The 20,735-nt window shown below is 47.0% G+C and overlaps 1 long non-coding RNA gene across 1 annotated transcript; it reads left to right on the plus strand.

Annotated features, from left to right (window-relative positions):
- The first annotated feature begins 1,851 nt into the window (after positions 1-1,851).
- Positions 1,852-17,764, plus strand: LOC144333619 (uncharacterized). Its single transcript, XR_013402520.1, has 2 exons — positions 1,852-2,191; positions 15,943-17,764. It is a non-coding gene; the product is annotated as an uncharacterized LOC144333619 (long non-coding RNA).
- Positions 17,765-20,735: the final 2,971 nt, after the last annotated feature.

A 20,735-nucleotide genomic window follows, 5' to 3' on the forward strand; every position in this document is an offset into this window, starting at 1 on the left:
ACTGAAGACTCTGCAGATTTCCAAGCAAACAGCAGTGAGTGATAAGATATGAGGCCGCTGTAGACTAGTGGTTTCTAGAGTCCACCTCAAATTGATACTATTCTTGTCCTAAATCAGCACCCACTCTGCAGGTCTGAGCAGGTCCAGCAGGCAGCCCTGAGTCTTTTTTTTTTTTTTTTTTTTTGAGACAGGGTCTTGCTCTGTTGCCCAGGCTGGAGTGCAGTGGCAGATGATGGCTCACAATAACCTCTACCTCCTGGGCTTAAGCAATCCTCCCTCCTTAGCCTCCCGAGTAGCTGGGACTAAAGGTATGCACCACCATGCCTGGCTAATTACTGTATTTTTGCCATGTTGCCCAGGCTGGTCTCGAACTCCTGGGCTCTAGTGATCCACCCAACTCAGCCTCCCGAAGTGCTGGGATTACAGGCATGAGCTACCATGCCCGGCCTGCCCTGAGTCTTTGGAGACAGTCTTATCTGCATTCATTCCTTCTGGTCAAGGTCTCTCTTCCTGACTTGCATTTCTGTAGCTTCTTTTCATTCCTGACCTTGTCCCAACTGCATATCATCATGGATTGAACAGTCTCATCTCTGATCTAGGAAGATATTCCTTTTAATTTATTCCCATTTTTGGTATCAATAAACTCTACCCTTCTTTGCCCTAGGTTCTGTTAGGTGACTGGGTGTTCACAATGAGGACTCTGAAGAACACCAGGTCAGAAGACTGATCCCACTTCTGAGCCTTACAGAATCTGGAGGTAGAAGAGATAAGGTGTCAGAATTACTTTACAACATCCCAGGAAAATGTTCTTCTAACTCCTGCCTGAAAGCTTCAGTGATGGGAGGCTCACGGCTTGTGCAGCCACCTGCCCTTCTGATGATTGTCTCTCGTTGTTCAAGGCCACACATTTCCTCTTGTCCTTCAGGCTTTCAGAGTCCACTTCATAACCAATGTCCAGTGACGTCACTCCTCTTGGCCTCACTGTCTTCACTGATCACGTGGTGAGAGGAGCACTGGGTTAATTAGCATGTGTGAAAAACCCTGAACGCCATCAGACCCCCAGCTCATTCTCGTTAGTGTCAATCAGGTTGCTGCTATGGTTGTTGCTATTAGGATAATTGTCACGGCCACTCTTTCACCTTCTGCCTGGCTCCTTTGGCACCGCTTGGCTTCATTAGACCACTTGCTGGTTCTCAGACACACCATGCACCCACACAGCACCCCGGTCCTACAGTGGCTCCTCTACAGAATGCCCAGGGCACCCTCCTTCCCAGCATTCCTGACCTCACCATGTTCCCTCTCTCCTGAAAACCTTGACTCACCCTCTGGAGCTCAGCTACAACCCAAGTTGCCCAGGACACCCCTAACCTCATGTGGGAATCTGATGCCTGGGGCTCAGGGGCAGCCTCTGCTACTAGCAACTCTCTGATATTGAAAAATGTACTCACCTTCCCTAAGCCTCCATGTCCTTATTCTTAAAACAGAGATAATGCGTTTATTGCAGGTTGTTGTAAATATGAAATGAAATGAGATATTTAAGTTGTGTGTTGGGTAACACATCAGCCATTCCCTCTTTCAAACACATTTTTCTACCTGATCCTCACAGCAGCCTGGAAGGCAGGGATCTTTGCAGGTGAAAACACTCAGCTTTGGGAGTGGCTGATGCAGGGCTACCCAGTTTCTAAGTGCTTCATTCAAACTTGAACCTAGGACTTTGGAATTTACATCTTTTGTGTTAGCCACTGAAAATTTGCAAAATTATTGCTGATGGATCGAGTAGGGTCTCAAAAAATTCTCAAATCAATTAGATCAAACAGAACTCTGTGATATTCTGATTTTTAATTTTTATTTATTTACTTGCATTTATGTTGGGTTTTGATTGCAAGATTCTCTGGAGAAATCAACTAAAATTTTATTATGAAGTGATATGGTTTGGCTCTGTGTCCCCACCCAAATCTCATCCGGAATTGTAATCCCCACACGTCAAGGGAGGGGCCTGGTGGGAGGTGATTGAATCGTGTGGGCAGTTGGCTCCATGCTGTTCTCGTAGTGAGGAAGTTCCCACGTGATCTGATGGTTTTCATGAGTTCTCATGAGATCTGATGGTTTTAAAGTGGCAGTTTCCCCTGCTCACTCCCTCTCTTTCCTGCTGCCACGTAAGACATACCTTGCTCCCTCTTCTGCCGTGATGGTAAGTTTTCCGAGGTCTCCCCAGCCAAGTGGAACTGTGAATCAATGAAACCTCTTTAGTTTAGAAATTACCCAGTCCGGCCACTGCACTCCAGCCCGGGCAACAGAGCCAGACTCCGTCTCAAAAAAAAAAAAAAAAAAAAAAAAAAGAAATTACCCAGTCTCAGGCATTTCTTTATAGCAGTGTCAAAATGGACTAATGCATGGAGGAATAGATGGATATAGAATAGAAGTTGCTTTCTTGTTGCTGGGCACCAAAATGGGTTTTCTAGGTTGTTTGGCTTTTGGGGGGCCTGAGAGCCCCCCTAAACACAGGAATTTAAAAGCCTAAAAGCCAAGTAGCCTCTTCTGACATAGTTATGATGGTTTTTCTCACCCAGGATCTGCGTATGGGAGTAACAATACATAGCTCACGTTGAAAAAGTGCTTGAGGGTACACAGGATGTTTTTTTCAGCCCCACACTTTGGTTGATGCAAGCCAGCCAGCAGCCCTGTGAGGCTGTGTGAGTGTGAGACTTACTACCTCCAGCCCAGCCTGCCCATGCTGGCTGTCCTGCTAAGCCCAGCGGGAGTGGCCTGTGCCTGGGTCTGCTGCTGTTCCTCACCCCTCACTTCCAAAGCCACATCAGGCGTGCTTGTATCTTGAAGACTGCAGATCCGCCTTGAACAGGAGCCAGCTCTCATCGCGTCATTCCTGACAGATTTCTTAATTAATCTGCTCAGATTGTCAATAATGTAATTCACTGTTGATTTAGAAACTAGTTATATGAGGACTGCTAGGGCCATTGTGGGAAAACATCTGAATAATTCAGCTAATAGATGGGAAACTCACCCAGATTGCCAGGGCACAGGGAGGGAGCAGCTAATTCGAACGGGATGAGCTCAAGTAGGGTGATTCCGGCAAATTCCAGGGAGCAGGGAGAGGTTGTCATATTGCTGGGGGCAGCAGCTGCCTGGTTTAATTATTGTCATTTTGGTTTTTGGAAAAAAGCACATGGGCCCACACTTGCAGGCAGAGGCCATTAACACACTCTTGAAAAAGAGTGGAGTTTCAGTGTAAAGTACACGATGTGGCTGATTCTGCCTCCGAGCTGTGCTCACATGTTAGTGGGGCTTCTTCTAGGCATGTTGTATTTATAATTTCAAATCATGTGACTATAATTTGAAATTTGTGAATTTAGTAATAGGTAACATAAGAGAACTATCAAAATGACCTTTCCCCCACTGGGAGAGTCATAGTTGTTTGGGTTTGTCCCAGGATTGTGTAGATGTCTTGAGATGACGGTAATCATCCTTTTTATACTTGGGGCCATGGTAGAAAATGCAGTTTTTAGATGGGTGAGTCTAATGATGTGAAGAGTCTTACATAAACATAAAAACCCAATTCTATTTAGTTATATACTTAACATTTTGTTTTTATTGGAAATAAAATTATATGGAGTTGAGCTATACTAAATTTTTTGCTATGGTGGCTAGAGTTTTCACAACCCTTAAGTGCAGATAAGTTAGTGTTTAGATGTAAATGTTAAGAATTATGGGACTTTGGGAGGAAATATTAATTTGGTTGCATTTATCTGCAGTGTCATATGCTTTTCTTCTGTTTCTCTATCTTGCCTTCTCTATCTTCCAACATCCTCACATGCACAAGAGCACATGTATGCACACACACACACACACGCACACACGCATTGCCCTGTTGGCCACCTCTCTCCCAAATTTCTATCCTGAAGATCTTCAAAGAGAAAGAAAGACTAGCCATATCCGATTCCAATATTTTGACACTAGTACAATTCTCGCACAGGAGAGTCGTCCTGCTTGAGATATCTTGCCTTATATCTTAACAACATAATGGTTGATTTTATGTCTGAACTAGATTGGGAACCTTAGGGGAGAGAATTGGCTTTTGAAAGCTTAGCAAACAGAGCTTCAGCAAATAATTTGTCTGTGAATCAATGAAAGAATCACAAATACACTGTCTGTAAATGAGCTCTGGGTTTCCGATGAATGCGCCTGCTACCGACCCTAGCGTGACATGTGCATGGCAGCCCTGAGGATCAGGTGCGGGTGCACATCACAGAACACCCCACGGACAGACGCTCCAGTGACACAAAGGCTAGTTCACTCTCTCTGTGAACTCAAGCTGTGGATGGCTGGGTGACCGTGGCATGGTCACCCCCACTCAGGCCCCTCCTGTCTTATTCTTCCACTCTGCTAGCTCATGGCTTGCTTAAATCTCAAGGTTATCTCATGGTCAAGATATTTGTGGGTGTTCTAGATATCACATCCATATTTCAGAGAGGAGAAAAGAGGAAGAGGGAAAAGAGTGCCACTCCCTTCCCTTCTGCTTTTAAGAGGCAGCCTTTCTGAAAGCCCCCCCGCCTTGCCATTTCACCCCCACATACACCCCCACATACACCCCCACATACACATTTCATCTTGCACAGCCTCTGCCAGAGCTCAGATGGCCACACCCAGCCAGAGAGAGGGCGGTAAATGTAGTCTTTCTAGTGGAACATCCATAACATTGAGTAACATATGCTGTGTTCTAGGGAGGCGGAGGGACTGGCTATTTGAAGATATTTTGCAGGATATGTCATAATACCTAACCTATTCCTAGCAATAGTACATGCTTTAAAACAAGCAATTATAACTTTAATGAAACCACAAATAAATAATTCCCGTATTTTATAGAGTGCCCGAGTATTTTGAATTGAGAAAATAATTTGGAAAAAAGTATTGTGTAATGATACCCTAAGACTAGAGAGCATCTATCAGTCACTGTCCCTGTGTACATTCTCAGCTGCACTCAGGAAGACTAAGTGGTGATAAATACTCTCAGTTGTGGGCTGGTGCTGTGGCAGGTCCCTGAGTTTTCTAACATTGGCTACTGGGTGAATGGTTTGTCTTTTATTGAACAATAGTTTGTTGTGATTTAAGGGTGTCATGCTTACATTTTCTGATCATGTATTCCCTGGGAATCTAATTTGTAAATAATTACTTGACAGAAACTGAACTGGCTGGAAAATTCTGAGTATGTAGAGGCAGAGGCAGGCCCCGCGGAGGCGACTTCAGCTGAAAGGCTGAGCACCTGAATGGTCTGACCATAATTTCTCATCTCAGCAGTTAACAGCGAATAAGGTCCCCTGTTTTTTAAAAAAACAAATGCTCAGGCTCCAGAAGCAATGGACACCCTTAGCTGGTCATTAGCAGCCGTGGCTGGAGCAGCTGGCTTAGGTGGAGTGCTGATGAGATGGTTTTCCCCTTTCACCTCTCCACACCAGAGAATGTGGGGAGCACAGTGTTGTTCTTTCTGTGTACAGAGCCAGGGGGGTCTAGGGCAAGAGGTTACTATGGCCTGAATGTTTGTGTCTCTGCAATTCCTATGCTAAAGCCTTAACCTCCTGTGTGGCTGTATTTGGAGATGGGGCCTCTAAGGAAGTCATTAAGGTTAAATGAGTCATAAGGGTGGGGCCTTGACTTAATCATATGTGTGTCTTTACAAGAAGAGACAGCAGAGAGCGCCTTGCCTCTCAGTTTACGAGCACACTTCTGGCCATGTGGAGACATAGCCAGCAGGTGGCCGTCACCAGAAACCAACCCTGCTGGACTTTGACCTTGGACTTCCAACCTCCAAAACTGTGAGGAATAATAAGTTTCTGGCCTCCTCACCTGCTCTCTCTCAGCAGGCGGGCCCATGTCTTCTGCCTTCCGTGGGCCACTCATTCTCTGGATTTTCCATTTCAGCAGTGCCTGAGCCTCTACTGGGTGTTCCACACTGGCTGCACTTATGGAAACCACAGACAAAAGATGGAAACAGCCTCCACCAGCATGGGGATCAGGTGTGGGGCAAACACAGGAGACAAAGCCGGTATTAGTTAACTCGTATTTAGTACTGACCATACACCCATGGTCAAGGCACTCAATCCACGTGAAATCATTCAGGGCTCAAAATAACCCTCTGAGGGAGGAGGGAGAGGCTGCTGTTATCCTCATTCTACAGGGAAAGAAAGAGGCTTAGGGGTGTGACGTGGCTTTTCCAAGGACACAAAGCCAGTGAGTGGCAGAGCCAGGGGTCACACCCGGACCGTCTGCATCAGGCCTCACGCTCAGCCAGGTGCCATAAAACCATCTCACCAACATCCACCTGACAGGTGCTTCTGTGGCTAGAGCCCAGGACCCCACCAGCGCACAGAGGAGGCACCGCCTCTGCTCTCAGGGACCAGCGAAAATCTCCCAGGGGAAGTCAAATCTAAGTGAAGATCTGAAAGGACAGGCAGGAGCTTGCTGTCATGAAGAACGAGAGAAGGGGCTTCCAGACATCTGGGGCAGGGGAGTCCTGGGGTCCTGTGAATGTAGAGAGCAGGAGGTGGGGCTGAAAGGACTCAGGGCATGGGCAGGGGTCCTGTGAATGTAGAGAGCAGGAGGTGGGGCTGAAAGGACTCAGGGCATGGGCAGGGGTCCACACCACAGGGAGAATGAAAAAACACCGAGAACCATCAGAGGGTTCAATCAGGGGGATGGCAGGGTCACACTCCACTCTGCAGCTACCCTGTGGAGCATAGGTTGGAAGCGGGGTGCAATGGGAGGAGTAGCCACTGCTTTTGAGGCAGGGAGACCGAGCAGAAGGATAGAACCGCATTCCTGCAGGAGCAATGGTAGCTCAGACCACAGCTGTAGAGGTGAGTGAAGAAATAGCCCGGAGTGTGTGAGCTGGCTTGTGTCAGTTCATGAGAGCTAATTGTTACACTTTGAGGAATCTGGGGAGCTGGTTATTAAACACAGCCATTATTAAACATTAAATTTAAAAAATTTACAACAAAACAAATGGTAGCAAAAGCAAAGGTGATAAATACTCAAATTAATCACTTCCTAATTATTTTGCTATGATCTGTTTTCCTGAAGGTATCTATGCCCCTCCCATCTATAGGGTGGCATACTGTATCATGGTGGCCACTGCCTGTCTCTGCCCAACTCTGCGTTCAGTGAAGTCATGTTGGTCTCCACTGGTAACTTAAAATTTGCCATTCTTAGGTGGGAGTGTTTACAATAAGGAATTTGGCAAACATTGAAAATCAAGTTTTATTTTTTTCAACTGAGCACACCTCTGGATAAACCACTGCATTCTAGAGATAGAGCACATGAAAGAACCCCATTTATCCTTCCAGATTCATCCCAGAAACCTCCTCTAGCCACAGCCAACAGCCTCTCTGCCCTCCGGAGCCTCCTAACCTGTCCTGAGCTTCCCTCTCATCACTGTGGCTGGTGTCAGCCTTTCCTTTCATTCTTCAGGGTTCTTCTTGATGGCAGGATCTGTGCCTCATTCATTTCTAGAATAGAGGTAGTACAGATTTGGGCTCCTTATGCCTCTTTGAAGTGAGTGGGCAAATGAGCAAGGGGGTGAGATGGCTTTGCTTTTCGACCTTTGTCTCTGTTCTGCCTTTTTGGGAACCCTCTCTCACTTACTGGGTAGGATACTTAGATCATGATACATGATAAACCTCGTGCAGCTTTTGGCCTCTGAAGCAGCCTGGTGGCTGATGTGATATTTTACTTAAACGTCTGTACAGCTTGATGCCAAAATGTCTACTGAGAAACTACTTCAAAGGGGCTACTTTTGAAAGAAACTACTTTGAAAACGACTTGATAGTTAGCTGGGCCAAGGAAAATGGACCCACTAGCAAGGACCAGTACTTCAAAGGCATTCTGAAGGACAATTTAAAAGGAGCATCACGTGTCCGGATCACCTTGGGGGAAGTTGTCTTTGAAACTGATCTAAATCAAGGGCAATAGGGCACAAGGACATCAGATTTGTTTGAAGACAACAGCATCCTGTTAGTCTTGGAAAATAATTGCACAAAGCCACCGAAGTGCCACTTCCTCCCTTCCTCCCACACACCCTCCCGCCACACAAGCCTCTCTGCATCAGAGATCTTTCCAGGCCCGCTTCTGCCTTGGGTGTCACTTTGGTTAACCATTTGAGGGCAAATACTCGGAACGTTGATAAGAGGGTTAGTTAGAAAGACACCCCACTTCTTCTGTTTACTTGTGGGGTGCCCCCCTTCTCTGGGGCCCATTCCCCCAGGCTTGCCTTGGTAATTTTTCTAGACCCCAGAGGTCAAGAGATCTGAGCTCAAGGACAGGTCACTCACTCCCATGAGAGCCAAGCCTTTGCCGCCATCTGTAAAGTTAAGCTGCTCAGTCTGCTTGCCTGTCTCTCGGAGCTGCCGAGAAGTCGGAGGAGTAAATCGTGAGAAGCCACCAGGGTGCTGAGCTGGGGTGCTAGTCTTTCTCCACGCCACTTCTAGTTTAAGTATCCTTGTATTTTAAAGGAGGAACCCCAGGCCCAGCCACAGTGGGCGGCTTGACCAGGCCACACACAGGCACTTTACTGCAGGACTCGGGAGTGGGATCCTGTGCCCTCCTGCTCTAAACTACATCTGCCTTTCTCACCAACTCTTAATTATTAGCCCCGTCAGGTAAGTAATCTAACAACAGGAAATGATTGCCACCCATTTCGTTATAAATTTCCATCCAGGGAATGCACACATACCCAGCCACCCCCACCCCATCGCCACCACATGCCCTCTGCCACTTGGTTTCAGATGGAGTAAAAGTCCCCCTCTCCTAACATAGCCATGTTAACCAGGTGATTGTTCTCTCCCTGTCATCATTTAGTATACAGCACTATAAAATCAGAGTGCATATACATGCATAACTCTATGTTAATATATAAATAATATTAACAATCATGATAACAACAACATACATAGCACTGACTATGTGCCAGGGCTTATTCAAAGTGACTTGCATATGTTACCTCTTATAATCCTGACAATTCTGTTAGGTACATACTATGATTATCCCATTTTCATGTGAGGAAACTGAGATAAAGAGAGGTTAAGTAATTTGCCCAAGGTCTCATAGCTAGTAATTGACAGAGCCAGAGCTTGAACCCAAGCAGTCCAGTTTCAAAATCTAGGTATGTGTGGACACATATGATTTACAGTGTGAAATATTCAGGACCACGTGTGTCCTGGATGTTAGGATGAAAGAAAGGATTGTCAGGGTTCTGATGTGCTAACTTCAGACTCTATCCCATTGTACTGTCATACGCCTGACCTCAGACCCGGTAAGTTGTCCCAGGAGGCTGGAACAAGACAGAGCAGATCAGGCACCGACATCCTGCCCTGGCCGCGGCCAAGGCTTCAGTCCCCAGCCGGGCCTCCCCACCTCCTGAGTTCCTACTGCAGCTTCTTCCTTCACGCTCTGGCCATCGCTGCAGCTGTGCCAATGTCCTGTTCCCTCTGCACACTGAGCATGCCGGATCCTCTTGGCTGTCCTAGAGGGTCTGGCCGGATACAGATCGCAGCTTTCCTATTTAGAACACTGCTGCCTTCTCCCGGGTCGCCAGTCTTGGTCAGCTTCTCAGCTCTTTCCCAGGGGAAGCTGATCATTTACAGGACAGGATCTTCCGAAGCATGTCCTGGAGGACCAGAAGTGACCAGAAGGGACCCTCATCAGCACTTGCTGCCTTGTTTCCATGCTGGGTCATTTAGCTCGGGGACCAAAGACATGGACACAGAACTCAGAATTGCAATGCACTCCAGAAAGTACCGAGAAGTGTACCTGCCTCTTGAGAGGGGGCAAAATTTGAGAACATCCCTGTCTTCCCGCCATCCTGTGAGTCCCACTGTCCCCTCAGTCTAGCAACAGAGTTGGCCCTCAGTAAGAGTTTATTGGATAAATGTGTTCCTGGGTTATCCCCACCTTCCCAGTTTTGCTCATTCGTTTCTTCAGTCATTCAGTTAGTCTTTCGTTGAACTTGTATTGTGTGCCAACTGTGTGCTAACTACAGAAAGTACAGACACCAACTTTTAGCCTCAGAGAAACTTCATTCCAATAGGAGAGACGGAAATGTACACAGATCATCATCTGTGAGGTGAACGCAGCAATGGAGACAAGAAAGGCATTCAGGAGAGCCAGGCCTGGTGGCAGGGAAGGGCATGGTATGTGGGGGGTAGAGGCGGGGTCAGGGAAGACCCTGCCAGGAGGAGAGAGAACTGAGAAGTCACCCTGAGGTAGAAGAGCCAGAGAGCAGGGCCCTGCGGTCGGCAGGAGATGCACCCTGAGTCTGCAGGCCGCCTTTCCATGACCGTAATGCCTCTAAAAGCACTGATTTCCCGCCAAAGCTTCTTGCTTTGGCTTCTGGGAGATCATTTGGGATCACTCGGACGAGGGAGAATAGACCTCTGGAAGTTGACCACCTGCATCCCTTCCTTTCTACCTTCTCCCTTCTTTCTACCTTTCTTTTCACTTGTCGGCAACATTCAAGTGGGCTCAGGAAAGTGGAGCTGCTTCTCCACCCAGAGCCCCCCCAGAGCCCGTGTTCCAATTACGTAATGGATTCTAAAGGCTTCCCCAGATAGGAGCCATTTCACTACCCGTGGGCTTTGATAAGCGCAGGTTCTTCCTGAGGCAACGTGGGCCTTTAGTGCAAGTTTCAAATGTAATCCTCAGATAAGACCATTTTCAAAGGGCTTTAAAATGCAGTTGGCGCCAGAATAGGTTTCAGGCTCCATGTAAATCAGAAGCCACCGGAAACAGGGAAGCCAGCCTCCATACACCCACCCACACGCCGCCAAGATGCAGAGCCAGCACGTAAGCCTGAAGGGCTGCCTGTGTCTTTATACTTCGATTACTTGGATGGGCAGGAGCCCAGGCGAGTCGCTTCTGAAGCTGGGTTCTTGGGTAACAATCCCACATAGAAGATAAAACCAAATTGGACTTAGATTTCACGCTTGATCCAAACTCTTGATTTTATTAAGGAAGCTGAGGCTGGGGGAAGTTAAAAGTTCCGAAGTTAAAGCACCTAGTGAGTGGTAAAATGAGGACTCAGTGCCTTGCCTCGCAGCCAGTGTTTTTGCCACTACCTTACGTTCAGTGGCCTCAGAGAGAACTTTTTTTTTTTTTGAGACGGAGTCTCGATCTGTCACCAGGCTGCGGTGCAGTGGCGTGATCTCGGCTCACTACAACCTCCGCCTCCCGGGTTCAAGCAATTTTCCTGCCTCAGCCTCCTGAGTAGCTGGGATTACAGGTGCCCGCCATCACACCCAGCTAATTTTTGTACTTTTAGTAGAGACAGGGTTTCACCATGTTGGCCAGGCTGGTCTTGAACTCCTGACCTCAGGTGATTCGCCTCCCAAAGGGTTGGAATTACAGGCGTGAGCCACCACACCTGGCCCAGAACGAACTTTTAATGTAATTTACCAACACTTACGATTACCTATGTGCCAAGCATCACACTAGGTGTTGTGGGGCTACACCTATGTGCCAATCATCATACTAGGTGTTGTGGAGCTACACCAACAAGGAGTGTAGGGCCCTGGCATGTAAGTGTATTACTACAGTTTAGTGGGGGACGAAGGTTCCCATGTATTAAATTGACATGCACTGCTGAGTGGCATCATCACTAAACAGACAGGTATAGGTAGCCGCACACTCCAAAATGTTCCTTTGAAAAAGAGAATTGAAGCCAGGGCAAACATACCATGCTGAGTGATGGATGCAGAGGGAGTAGGGAGTTCCTGGTAAACACTGTCTCTGGAAATATACCAGAATGAATCACTCTTTTAATATCATGATTCCAGCGATAACTTTGACAATTATTCTTAAATTTTGTTGCTAAATCAAACAAAAGTTTTGAGTTGCTTTTTCTTCTTCTTTCTCATTTTCTTAGAAGGAGCAGTGCTGCCTAAAATGGTGAGTGTGCACACACGCGCACACACACACACACGCACACACACACACACGCATTTGGAGTTTTTTCAACAGAGAGAATTCTGTGCTATAAACTCTCCTTCAGTTAGATTATACACAAGTGTTGACTTTCAATTCATACCTCTGATATGAGTCATTGAGTGCTCTGATTCTTAGTTTATTTGTGCTGTTTTCAGTAAAATGGATTGAATGTGGGGTTATCCAACCATGGTGTGGTGCCTTGCTGCCTCTGACACGGGACTGATGAGATCTGAGTGCTTGGCACTATCTTACAGAAATGTCAAAATCGGATTTGGTCGGTAGCCAGCTTTCTACCTTCTCTGGAACATGGACAGAGCATCTGGGAAAATTCTCAACTTATTACCCAGAGCCCCAGACATTCCCATGCCACCTCATCTCTCAAACCTGACTCCACACTGTTAACTGGCCTTATGTACCGCTTACATAGCTGACCATGGTTACGAACCTGCTTTAACGTCTCATCTTTGTCTTAGAGGCATTACACAGAATCGTGGCTCAATTCTTCAGAGCTCACAACAAAATCATGATATCTATTTCTAAATTAAAATTTCAGATTTCCAGACTTCCCTAACTACTGTATCTTCTGCCTCTCTTTTGGAGAAATTGTCTTTCAACATCTCCTCCAGAGTCAAGAGTTTTAAACCCATCCTCCGAGACAGGCTTCAGGGGTCCTCTGAATCCTCTTTCACTCTGTGTAAACTTCTCCGTGTTTATGAGCCATTGTCTATATTTCCGGAGATAAGACCCACGTGTTTATCAGATACTCATAGTGACCCAAGGCCTCAGATGGGTTAAAAAATCTGTTACAGAGATTTCCTATGATTTTGAAAGTAGAAAGGATCTGAGATAGTGCTTAATTGAAACTCTCATTTCACATATGGGGAAACTGAGGCCCATAGAGATACAATTCTTTTTCTCAGGCCAATCATAGCATGGGAGTCCAGAAGCAAAAATTTGATTTTTTTAAACTTGTAAGTACCTTCCATTGTTCTTTATCTCGCCTAAGATTGACTTCTGGGAAGCCTGGTAATCTGTGCACAGGGAGTAAGGATGTTAGATGACTGTCTTTGGAAGAACTGTTTTTCTCCTTTGCTTTTTGGTAATTTACTCTGGCAGTGGATAGGTATTTTATCCCCAGACTTGTTCAGAAAATCCTGTTCACGCTGTTAAAGTCTTTGCCCATGCAAATACCCAGTGCTGTTCTTGGCCATCAGGAACCGTCACACTGGGGCATTGCTCCATTGTGCGTGTGTGCACGTTTGCAGGCACGTGCGCAAGTGTGCACTTACTAATGGAATTGCAAAGCAAACTGCAAATGCCCATAATAGGGAATCAAGAGAAAAGTCTCAAGTTAAACTTTTGTTTAACACTTGGCTTCCTAGAGGTTTGTAAAGAAGGTGTCTGTTTAGGGAAAGCCTTATTAAGCCTGGATGGTTGCCCTTAGCAAATGAAAGTGTTGACTAAACCTTGCTCTCTGTTGTGAAATGTAAGTCTAGTGAAATTCAAACACATTGTAAATTTACTAATCAGCTGTAATCAAAGCAGAGGGATATAAATACTCCCAGAGGGTGGCTCCCCGTGAGGACAACTGATGAGGTGACTTGAGAGGCCCTGGGTGGCTCTTAGGAGAGTTAAGGACGTCCATGGCCATCCCTGCTCCAGCATGAGCCCGCGTTTGTATGAAAGCACTGGCTCCAAAACAGCCTGGAAGATAGCTGAGAGAACACCTAGAGTGAAACTTGTATTTTACCAGCAAACTAAACCAAGGTCCCTAGAGAAATGGCTTTGCTCAGGCTTCACACTGTGGCTTAATGGCAGGTCAGAGATGAGGACCCCACACGTCGGTGTCTAGCCAGGGATCTGGCCCTGGCACTGTGTTGCTGAGTCATGTCTGGCTGCCTAGGGGATATCGCAGAAGGAGCCCCTGGAGGACACACACGTTCATCATCTGCTCAACACTGCACAGCAGGTGAATGGCGACATTGACGCTCTCATAAAAACAACAGACTGCATGGAGGGCAGTGTGCTCAGCACTTAATAGGAATTATCTTAGTAAGTCTTTACGACACTGTGATGAAGTAGGTAGCATTCTTATAACTGTCATTTTACAGACGCGGACACTGAGGTTCTGGGGGGTTAAGAAACTTGCCCAAATGATGTCATTAGTAGGTGGCCAAGCTGGAATTCCAAAGCGAGGATTTGTAAAGATTATGCTCATCAAAACTCCCACTGCCCTTGTCTGTTTTTGTTTTTCCCCTAAAGCATACCTACGTTTTCTTGTCTCAGAGAATAGGATGTGTGAAGGACTTTGGTTCTCATTGGCCAGAGACGCCGAGTCCATCTCAGTCCGAAGTCCTGGGGTCTGAGGTTCCCTGAGTGTGTGGAGTCCCTGCTAGGCAGGATGCAGTTTGACTGACAAGTTCCTTTTCCTTTATTTTCTCCTATTTAGCCACCTGCTTTTCCTGATATCCTCTTTTAGGAGGTTGTTGGGCCCCTGGGCCAGAGGCCTTTTACAGCAACCCGAAAATTGCCTTGTAGCAATCTGACAATAATTTTTTACAATAATTTGCGTATTATTTCTAAATACAGTAACACTTTGAGGTCTTTTGTGTTATTTTTGTGTTTTGGCTCACCATCATTAGTTTGGATTTGTTGTGTGAAGTTCCCCAACTCCTGGCCTATTTCCATCCACCCTTTTATTCATGGGACAAACAGTAACTGTGTACCTACCCCCAGAACCTCCTATGACAAGGCACCCTGGGGCTCAGAGTAAGTTGTCCTTCCTTTTTTTTTTTTTTTTTTTTTTTACTGTTAATAACACAAATAAATCTGCAATAACTATCTTGGTTGACACACAACTTTCCAAATGCTTGTCGATAGCTCTCTGGTGTACGACCTTAGTCTCTACTGCGTCCCTGCCTCGCCCGCCCATCCTGCCCTCAAGGGGACACAGGGCTCCTCTCTGGGAAGATCGAGGGTTGGCAGAAAGGAAAGATTTCCTTCTGCCTTGTGATATGGCCTCTGTGCCAGGCTCTGTTCTAAGCCCTGGGGATGGAGTGGGGAGTGAGGCTCAGCCCTGTCCTCTGGACAGCCTGGACTGGCTGTCTGCATCTTACAATTGATTTTTAACAACAGTAGGAGGGGACGAATGCTGGAGAGGAACAGAAACCAGAGATCTGGGCTTGCAGCCCTCCCTGTTAACCTCGACACGGCCCCCCGTGTCCTCTTGGTTTCCTGTCCCTCACCACAAGAAGCAGTGTTCAAATCGGTTTCTAGATGGCTCCGATGTAGCCACGTTTGGGTGGGTCTGGTGCATGTTGGCTCAGCTGGGAACGTGCCAGTGTTTGGGGGTTGTTGTTGTGCTAAGCCTGAGGGCCTGCTCACTGCACAAGGTCAGGGTGTCCTGGTGGGCCTTGTTCTGCTTTGTGATGACAGTGGCCCTCAGAGACGGTCAAGCCTGACCATATAAATTACCATATAAATAACCGTGATGGGTATGAATGACTCACTTCATAATTTCGTTTCTTACTTTCACACCTTTTGGTGCTACCATGCTATGCCTTGAGGGTCCAGGATGTGGAAGGCACTAGTACAGCACCTGAGATATTTTTGAGTGGTGGGGCAGAGAATGTGGTACAAAAAGATAAATGAGGTTGGATGCAGTGGCTCACGCCTGTAATCACAGTGCTTTGGGAGGCTGAGGGGGGAGGATCGCTTGAGGCCAGGAATTTGAGACCAGTCTGGTCAACATAGCAAGATTCCGTTTCTTACATTAAAAACAACAACAACATCAACAACAACAACCCATGAACAAGATCTAAGGAGTGCAGGGAAGGGAGTGGGTGCCTCTCAGCACACTTTGATGCTGGTGCGCTGAGAGGTTCTCCTCATTGGGATTTCTTTGTTCCCTTTGTATTCCTCCCATTCAAGCGACCCTTTCTCTGCTCTTCCTAGGTAAGGGGTGTGAGAGCAGAAAGACAAGCAGTTCTGTTTCGGCTGCAGTGACCACTGGGGTGCTCTGCCCAGGCCTCCCTGCTTGCTGCGGTGACAGTTGATGGCCATGGCAGAGCGTGAACTGGATGCCCCCTCCTGCTGCAGGGAATGGCCTCATTTCAGGTCATGTCCCCCCCCAGGTTCTGAAACTGACTGAGGAAGGAATACAAAGGCTCGGCCGTCTTGCCTCAACTTGGGACAACTCTGATGGGCCGTCCCAGCTCGAGAGCTCCACTTAGGATTGGTTGGGGGTGGTTCCGAGTGCAACCTCATTGCTGCCAGCTTCAGCTTCTGCAGCATCCTACCTTTCTCACTTCCTTACAGGAGAAACTCCCAAGAACATCCCCTGATCAGTGCCCTGCATGCAATTTCCATCTCAGACTCTGTTTCTAGGAAGCCTTTCAGGCAGCTGACACTGGACGTGGTTGTGAGTCGCAGACCCTAATGAAAAATTGGAGAGGAAGCAGGTGGCCGGCTGATGAAATGATAACCAGAAGGCCTGTGGGCTTGGGTGGCTGAGGCTACTGAGTGTTGAAGAGAGAGAGGCACAGATGACTCATCACGGATTTCAGGCAAACTGTGAAACCAGAACACTTCCTTGGCAGCATTTAAGAAAGCCCCGATGATCTGCAGCTGGAAGGCAGGTTGGCTGGAGGACCAGTCTGAGCCCTGAGTAGGTTAAGTTCTCAGTCCTTCAGGCACAGGGCTCTAATGGGAAAGAGGTGAGACCCTGACACTTAGGGCGGGAGCCCTGGACAGTTGGGAACCTTGAACACTTACATGTCCCTGAGTTCCCTGGGCCTGCAGAAACAGCCTACTTCTCATGTCATGTAGAAGATTGTAGACTGCTTGAACCCGGGAGGTGGGGCTTGCAGTGAGCTGAGATTGCGCCATTGCACTCCAGCCTGGGCAACAGAACGAGACTCAGTAAAAAAATTAAAAAAATAAAAAAAAGGAGGACTCTCCTTTTTTGAAGATCATACAGAGTTCTCAAATGAGGTAGGTATCAAACAAGACATTGCTTGACCCATCAGGATCTACCCTCGTCTTTCCTGTTGGCAAAACCAGCTGAAGAACAAGAACCAAATATCAGCACAGCCCGACTGGGGATGAGCTGGGCTGGCTTGGCCAAAAGGGTATATCCGGTGAAGCAGCTGTGGGATCAAGCTAGTATGTCCCAGAGGACCTGGGAATATATTCATGGGATTGGATCCGAGTGTAGATATAAAATAAAATAAGGTTGAGTTTATTGAGAGGGAGCACTCTAGGTGGCACAGGATTAAACATCTTGGTCAAGATCCCTGGAGAGAATGCTAAGACTCAATTCAGATGATGCTTAAAAGCCTAGAGAAAGCAGTGACCCACACTCAGGCAGATGGTGGAGGGAAGGATCAAATGGCTCAGAGAAGTGGGCATGCTGGAGTGGATGTGCTAGTATCCACGGCACTGATTATCTTCCTGAGATGGTCTGGAGGACTTCCCATGTACAAAGGAATGCACTGGTGAGAGTGGCCCCAAAGCCACTCAGCTCAGGAATGGCTGTGCTCTACGTGCCAGAGCTGATGACAGATGAAATCAGAGAACTGGCTCCTGGTAGCAACAGGGATGATGAGATCCTGGGATTACAAAGGCCAAGTGGTGTGCTCATCATCGGATGCAAGGCAGAGGCCATGATCACAATGAGAGGCGAGATCAGCGGGGCACCCAGGGGGTTCCTGCCCTGCAGAGAGCTCTCAGTAGGCTCATTGTTTTAGAAGTGAAATAAATGGGCATCCAACAAGGGCAATGCTTAATTTCTATAAGAAAGCAAGTGTGGATTACCAGGAGGTACAATAGTCAGGATCTCTTGCCTAGTTTCTTGAATGGAGCTAATTCTCAGCCCCAGAATCTGTTGACTGAAGAAGCAGAGCTCCTCCCAGGAAGGACAGTACCACATTACAGCAGGTGCTTTCAGCAATAATTCCCCCAGTTCTCACCTAAAGGTATCTAGGACATTTATTCAAGCAAATGCACACTGGGGAAAGAGGAATGCCTTAGCTTTTCAAGGACTATTAAACTAACATTGATATTTGAGACCCAAGATGCTACCATAACCCTCCTATTAGACTGGAGACCAGGAAGGCACATAATAAATTGAATCTTGGTTCAAGCCTAGCTCACATTCTTCATTTCCCTGGTTCTCTAGTATAATAGGAGTGAATGGCAGGTTCATTGGCAGAACCTGTGCATTGACTCCTTGGCCTAGAAGAAAAGATGTTGTAGTGAGGTAGGCCTCTTCCCCTATGAGATTGTAAACCACAGACACGACCACATCTTGTGTTGATGGCAGGAATGTCAGAGATGAGTGTTACCCTCAAAGACTTAAAGGATTCAGGGGCTGTGGTCCTTGCCATAGCCTCATTTAATTCACCAGGCTGCCCCGCACACAGACCTGGTGGGCCATGATGGGGGACACTAAATATCCATACAGTGAGTCAAGTCATATCTCCACCTGCAGTGGCTGTGCCAAGCGTGGCACTTTTGCTAGAGAAGATTAAGCAGAGTCTTTGGCCTCTCTAGGGAAGCTATTGACTTGGTGAACTGTTATTTTTCATCCTTGAACATAGGAGGGTCGGAGGCAGTTTGCATCAACCCAGAACAGGAACAGACAAATAATACTTTTATGGTCCTACTCCAGATCCACGTGAACTCTCTCACTTTTGTTGCTTAAAAAAGTTCTTATTTATGGTTTATTTTTTGTTTCTAAAACAGACTCCTCATATAAATGAAATCATAATATTTTGATAATGGTAGAGATTAAATCATGTATTGTAGTTGTTGGTTTTATATTTTTAAATGCATCTTTAGTTTTTAAATGAGGCAAATTTCGGTTGTCTCTGAGGAGCTTAGAATTACCCAGTTATTTTTTAAGCATGCTAACTTTTGTTGTTTTTTATTCTGCCCTGTCTGGACATTCCATAGACTACCATTTTTACCCACGACTTCGATGTGGTACGCTCATTGGACCAGATGAGCAAGCAGTGGCCAGTGGGTTGGAGGTCTTGGTAAGCCACATGCACAGCGAGGCTGGGAGGTCAGCCCTGTGAAGACTTAGAGGGCTTCCACATTGGTGGAGTTTTTAGGGACTTAACAGGGGAGTCCCTCCAAAGTAAAGAGAGATTGCATTTCATACCTCCTCCCATTAAAGAAGCAGCACAGTGCTGAGGGGCCTCTTTAGCTTTTGGAGGAAGCATAGTTGGCCCTTGCAAACACAGCTTGAACCCATTTTCTGGGTGATGTGGAAGGCTGTCATCTTTGATTGGGACCCAGAAAGGAAAGCATTCTTAGTAGGTCCAAGTGATGATGGTGCAAGTAACCTTGTCATTTGTGCCATACGGCCTGGACAACTGTTTGGTACTCTGTGGCATTTATGGTGTGGTGTGGCAGAACTTGACGGCACTACGTGCACGTATGATGCATCACAGAGGTATGGAAAGGACATCGTGTGGAGCTCATGGCAAGCCCTGGGAGAATTACTGCACTCCTGGCATTCTGGAGAAAGGCCATGCCATCAGCACCAGAGAATACATAATTTGAGAAGTGGCTCCTGGTGTGCTTCTCAGCCTTGATAGAGATGAAGCATGTCATCATGGGAGGTTGAGTAACCACATGGCTGGGCTGGTTTCTGTCAGACTCAATTGCTTCTACACTTGAGTGGGCCCAACAGAAGGGGAAGTAGGATATCTAGGACTGCACATGAGCAGGGTCAGAGAGAACAAGGAAGTTGCACAAATGGTTTGCTTGGCCCTCAGGTCATCCCCTACTCTTGTTCTGGTTCTTCTCCATCTGCTTACACTGACTGCCTTCTCTCAGGCCAGGATGACTTGTTTCACTGGTGCGTGTGCATTTAACATGGATTTCAGGCAACACCACTCAGGGATGGCCTTGGGAGACAGCAGTGAGGGGAAATCTTCTGATGCATTTCTATCTGGGAAGGTCCTCTGGTCATCCACGTTGTAGGGAAAGTGAGGTGGCCTGAGGTAAGCATATGTGCCCTGTGACATTTATGACAAAGCTCACAGGCCGTAGGATGTTAGAAAAAGAAAGATTGGAACACGAGAGACAGAAAAGTCTGGGGAAGGGGCCTGTGGATGGATCTATCGGGGTGAGTGCAGAGTGTGAAGATCTGGGTGTCACATGGTGACCACCAGCAAAGATCACTCCTGTGGAAGGGGCAGAAACAACCAAATCAGCAGGGCGACTTGGCTGGTGGACATTAGTAAGCCTGTCATTGCCTCACCCAGTGCAGGAACAACGGATGCCCTAGTTGCAGAAATGAGGCCGTGCAAGAGCCCATCAGCACAGGCTCCCACTCTCTGTGGCTCTTCTACATGCTGCTGCTGCTGAATGTCTAATCTGTTAGCAGCAGAGACTAGAAACACCACGTCCCCACATTAGTCTTTTAAACAGACTAATCAACTATTTGGTAGTAAGTTGGCTCTGTGGACCTTTTCTGCCATGCAGGGGATACAGACTCCTCTCGACTTGGGTCATCAGATAGTCTTGGCATAAGTTTACCTTTCCTGCCTCCAGCGCCTACGCCAGCATCACCATCCACCAACATGGGATTCCACCTAACAGTGCTTTAGGTCAAGAAACCTGTTTTATCACAATGGAAATTCAGCAGTAGGCACATGACCATGGGTTCCATTCTCCCCATCACATATGACGTCACCCAGAAGCTCCCTGCTTGACAGAGAGGTGGACGAGCCTTC

This window comes from Macaca mulatta, chromosome 13 (genome assembly GCF_049350105.2).
Source record: "Macaca mulatta isolate MMU2019108-1 chromosome 13, T2T-MMU8v2.0, whole genome shotgun sequence".
Taxonomy (NCBI): Eukaryota; Metazoa; Chordata; class Mammalia; order Primates; family Cercopithecidae; genus Macaca; species Macaca mulatta.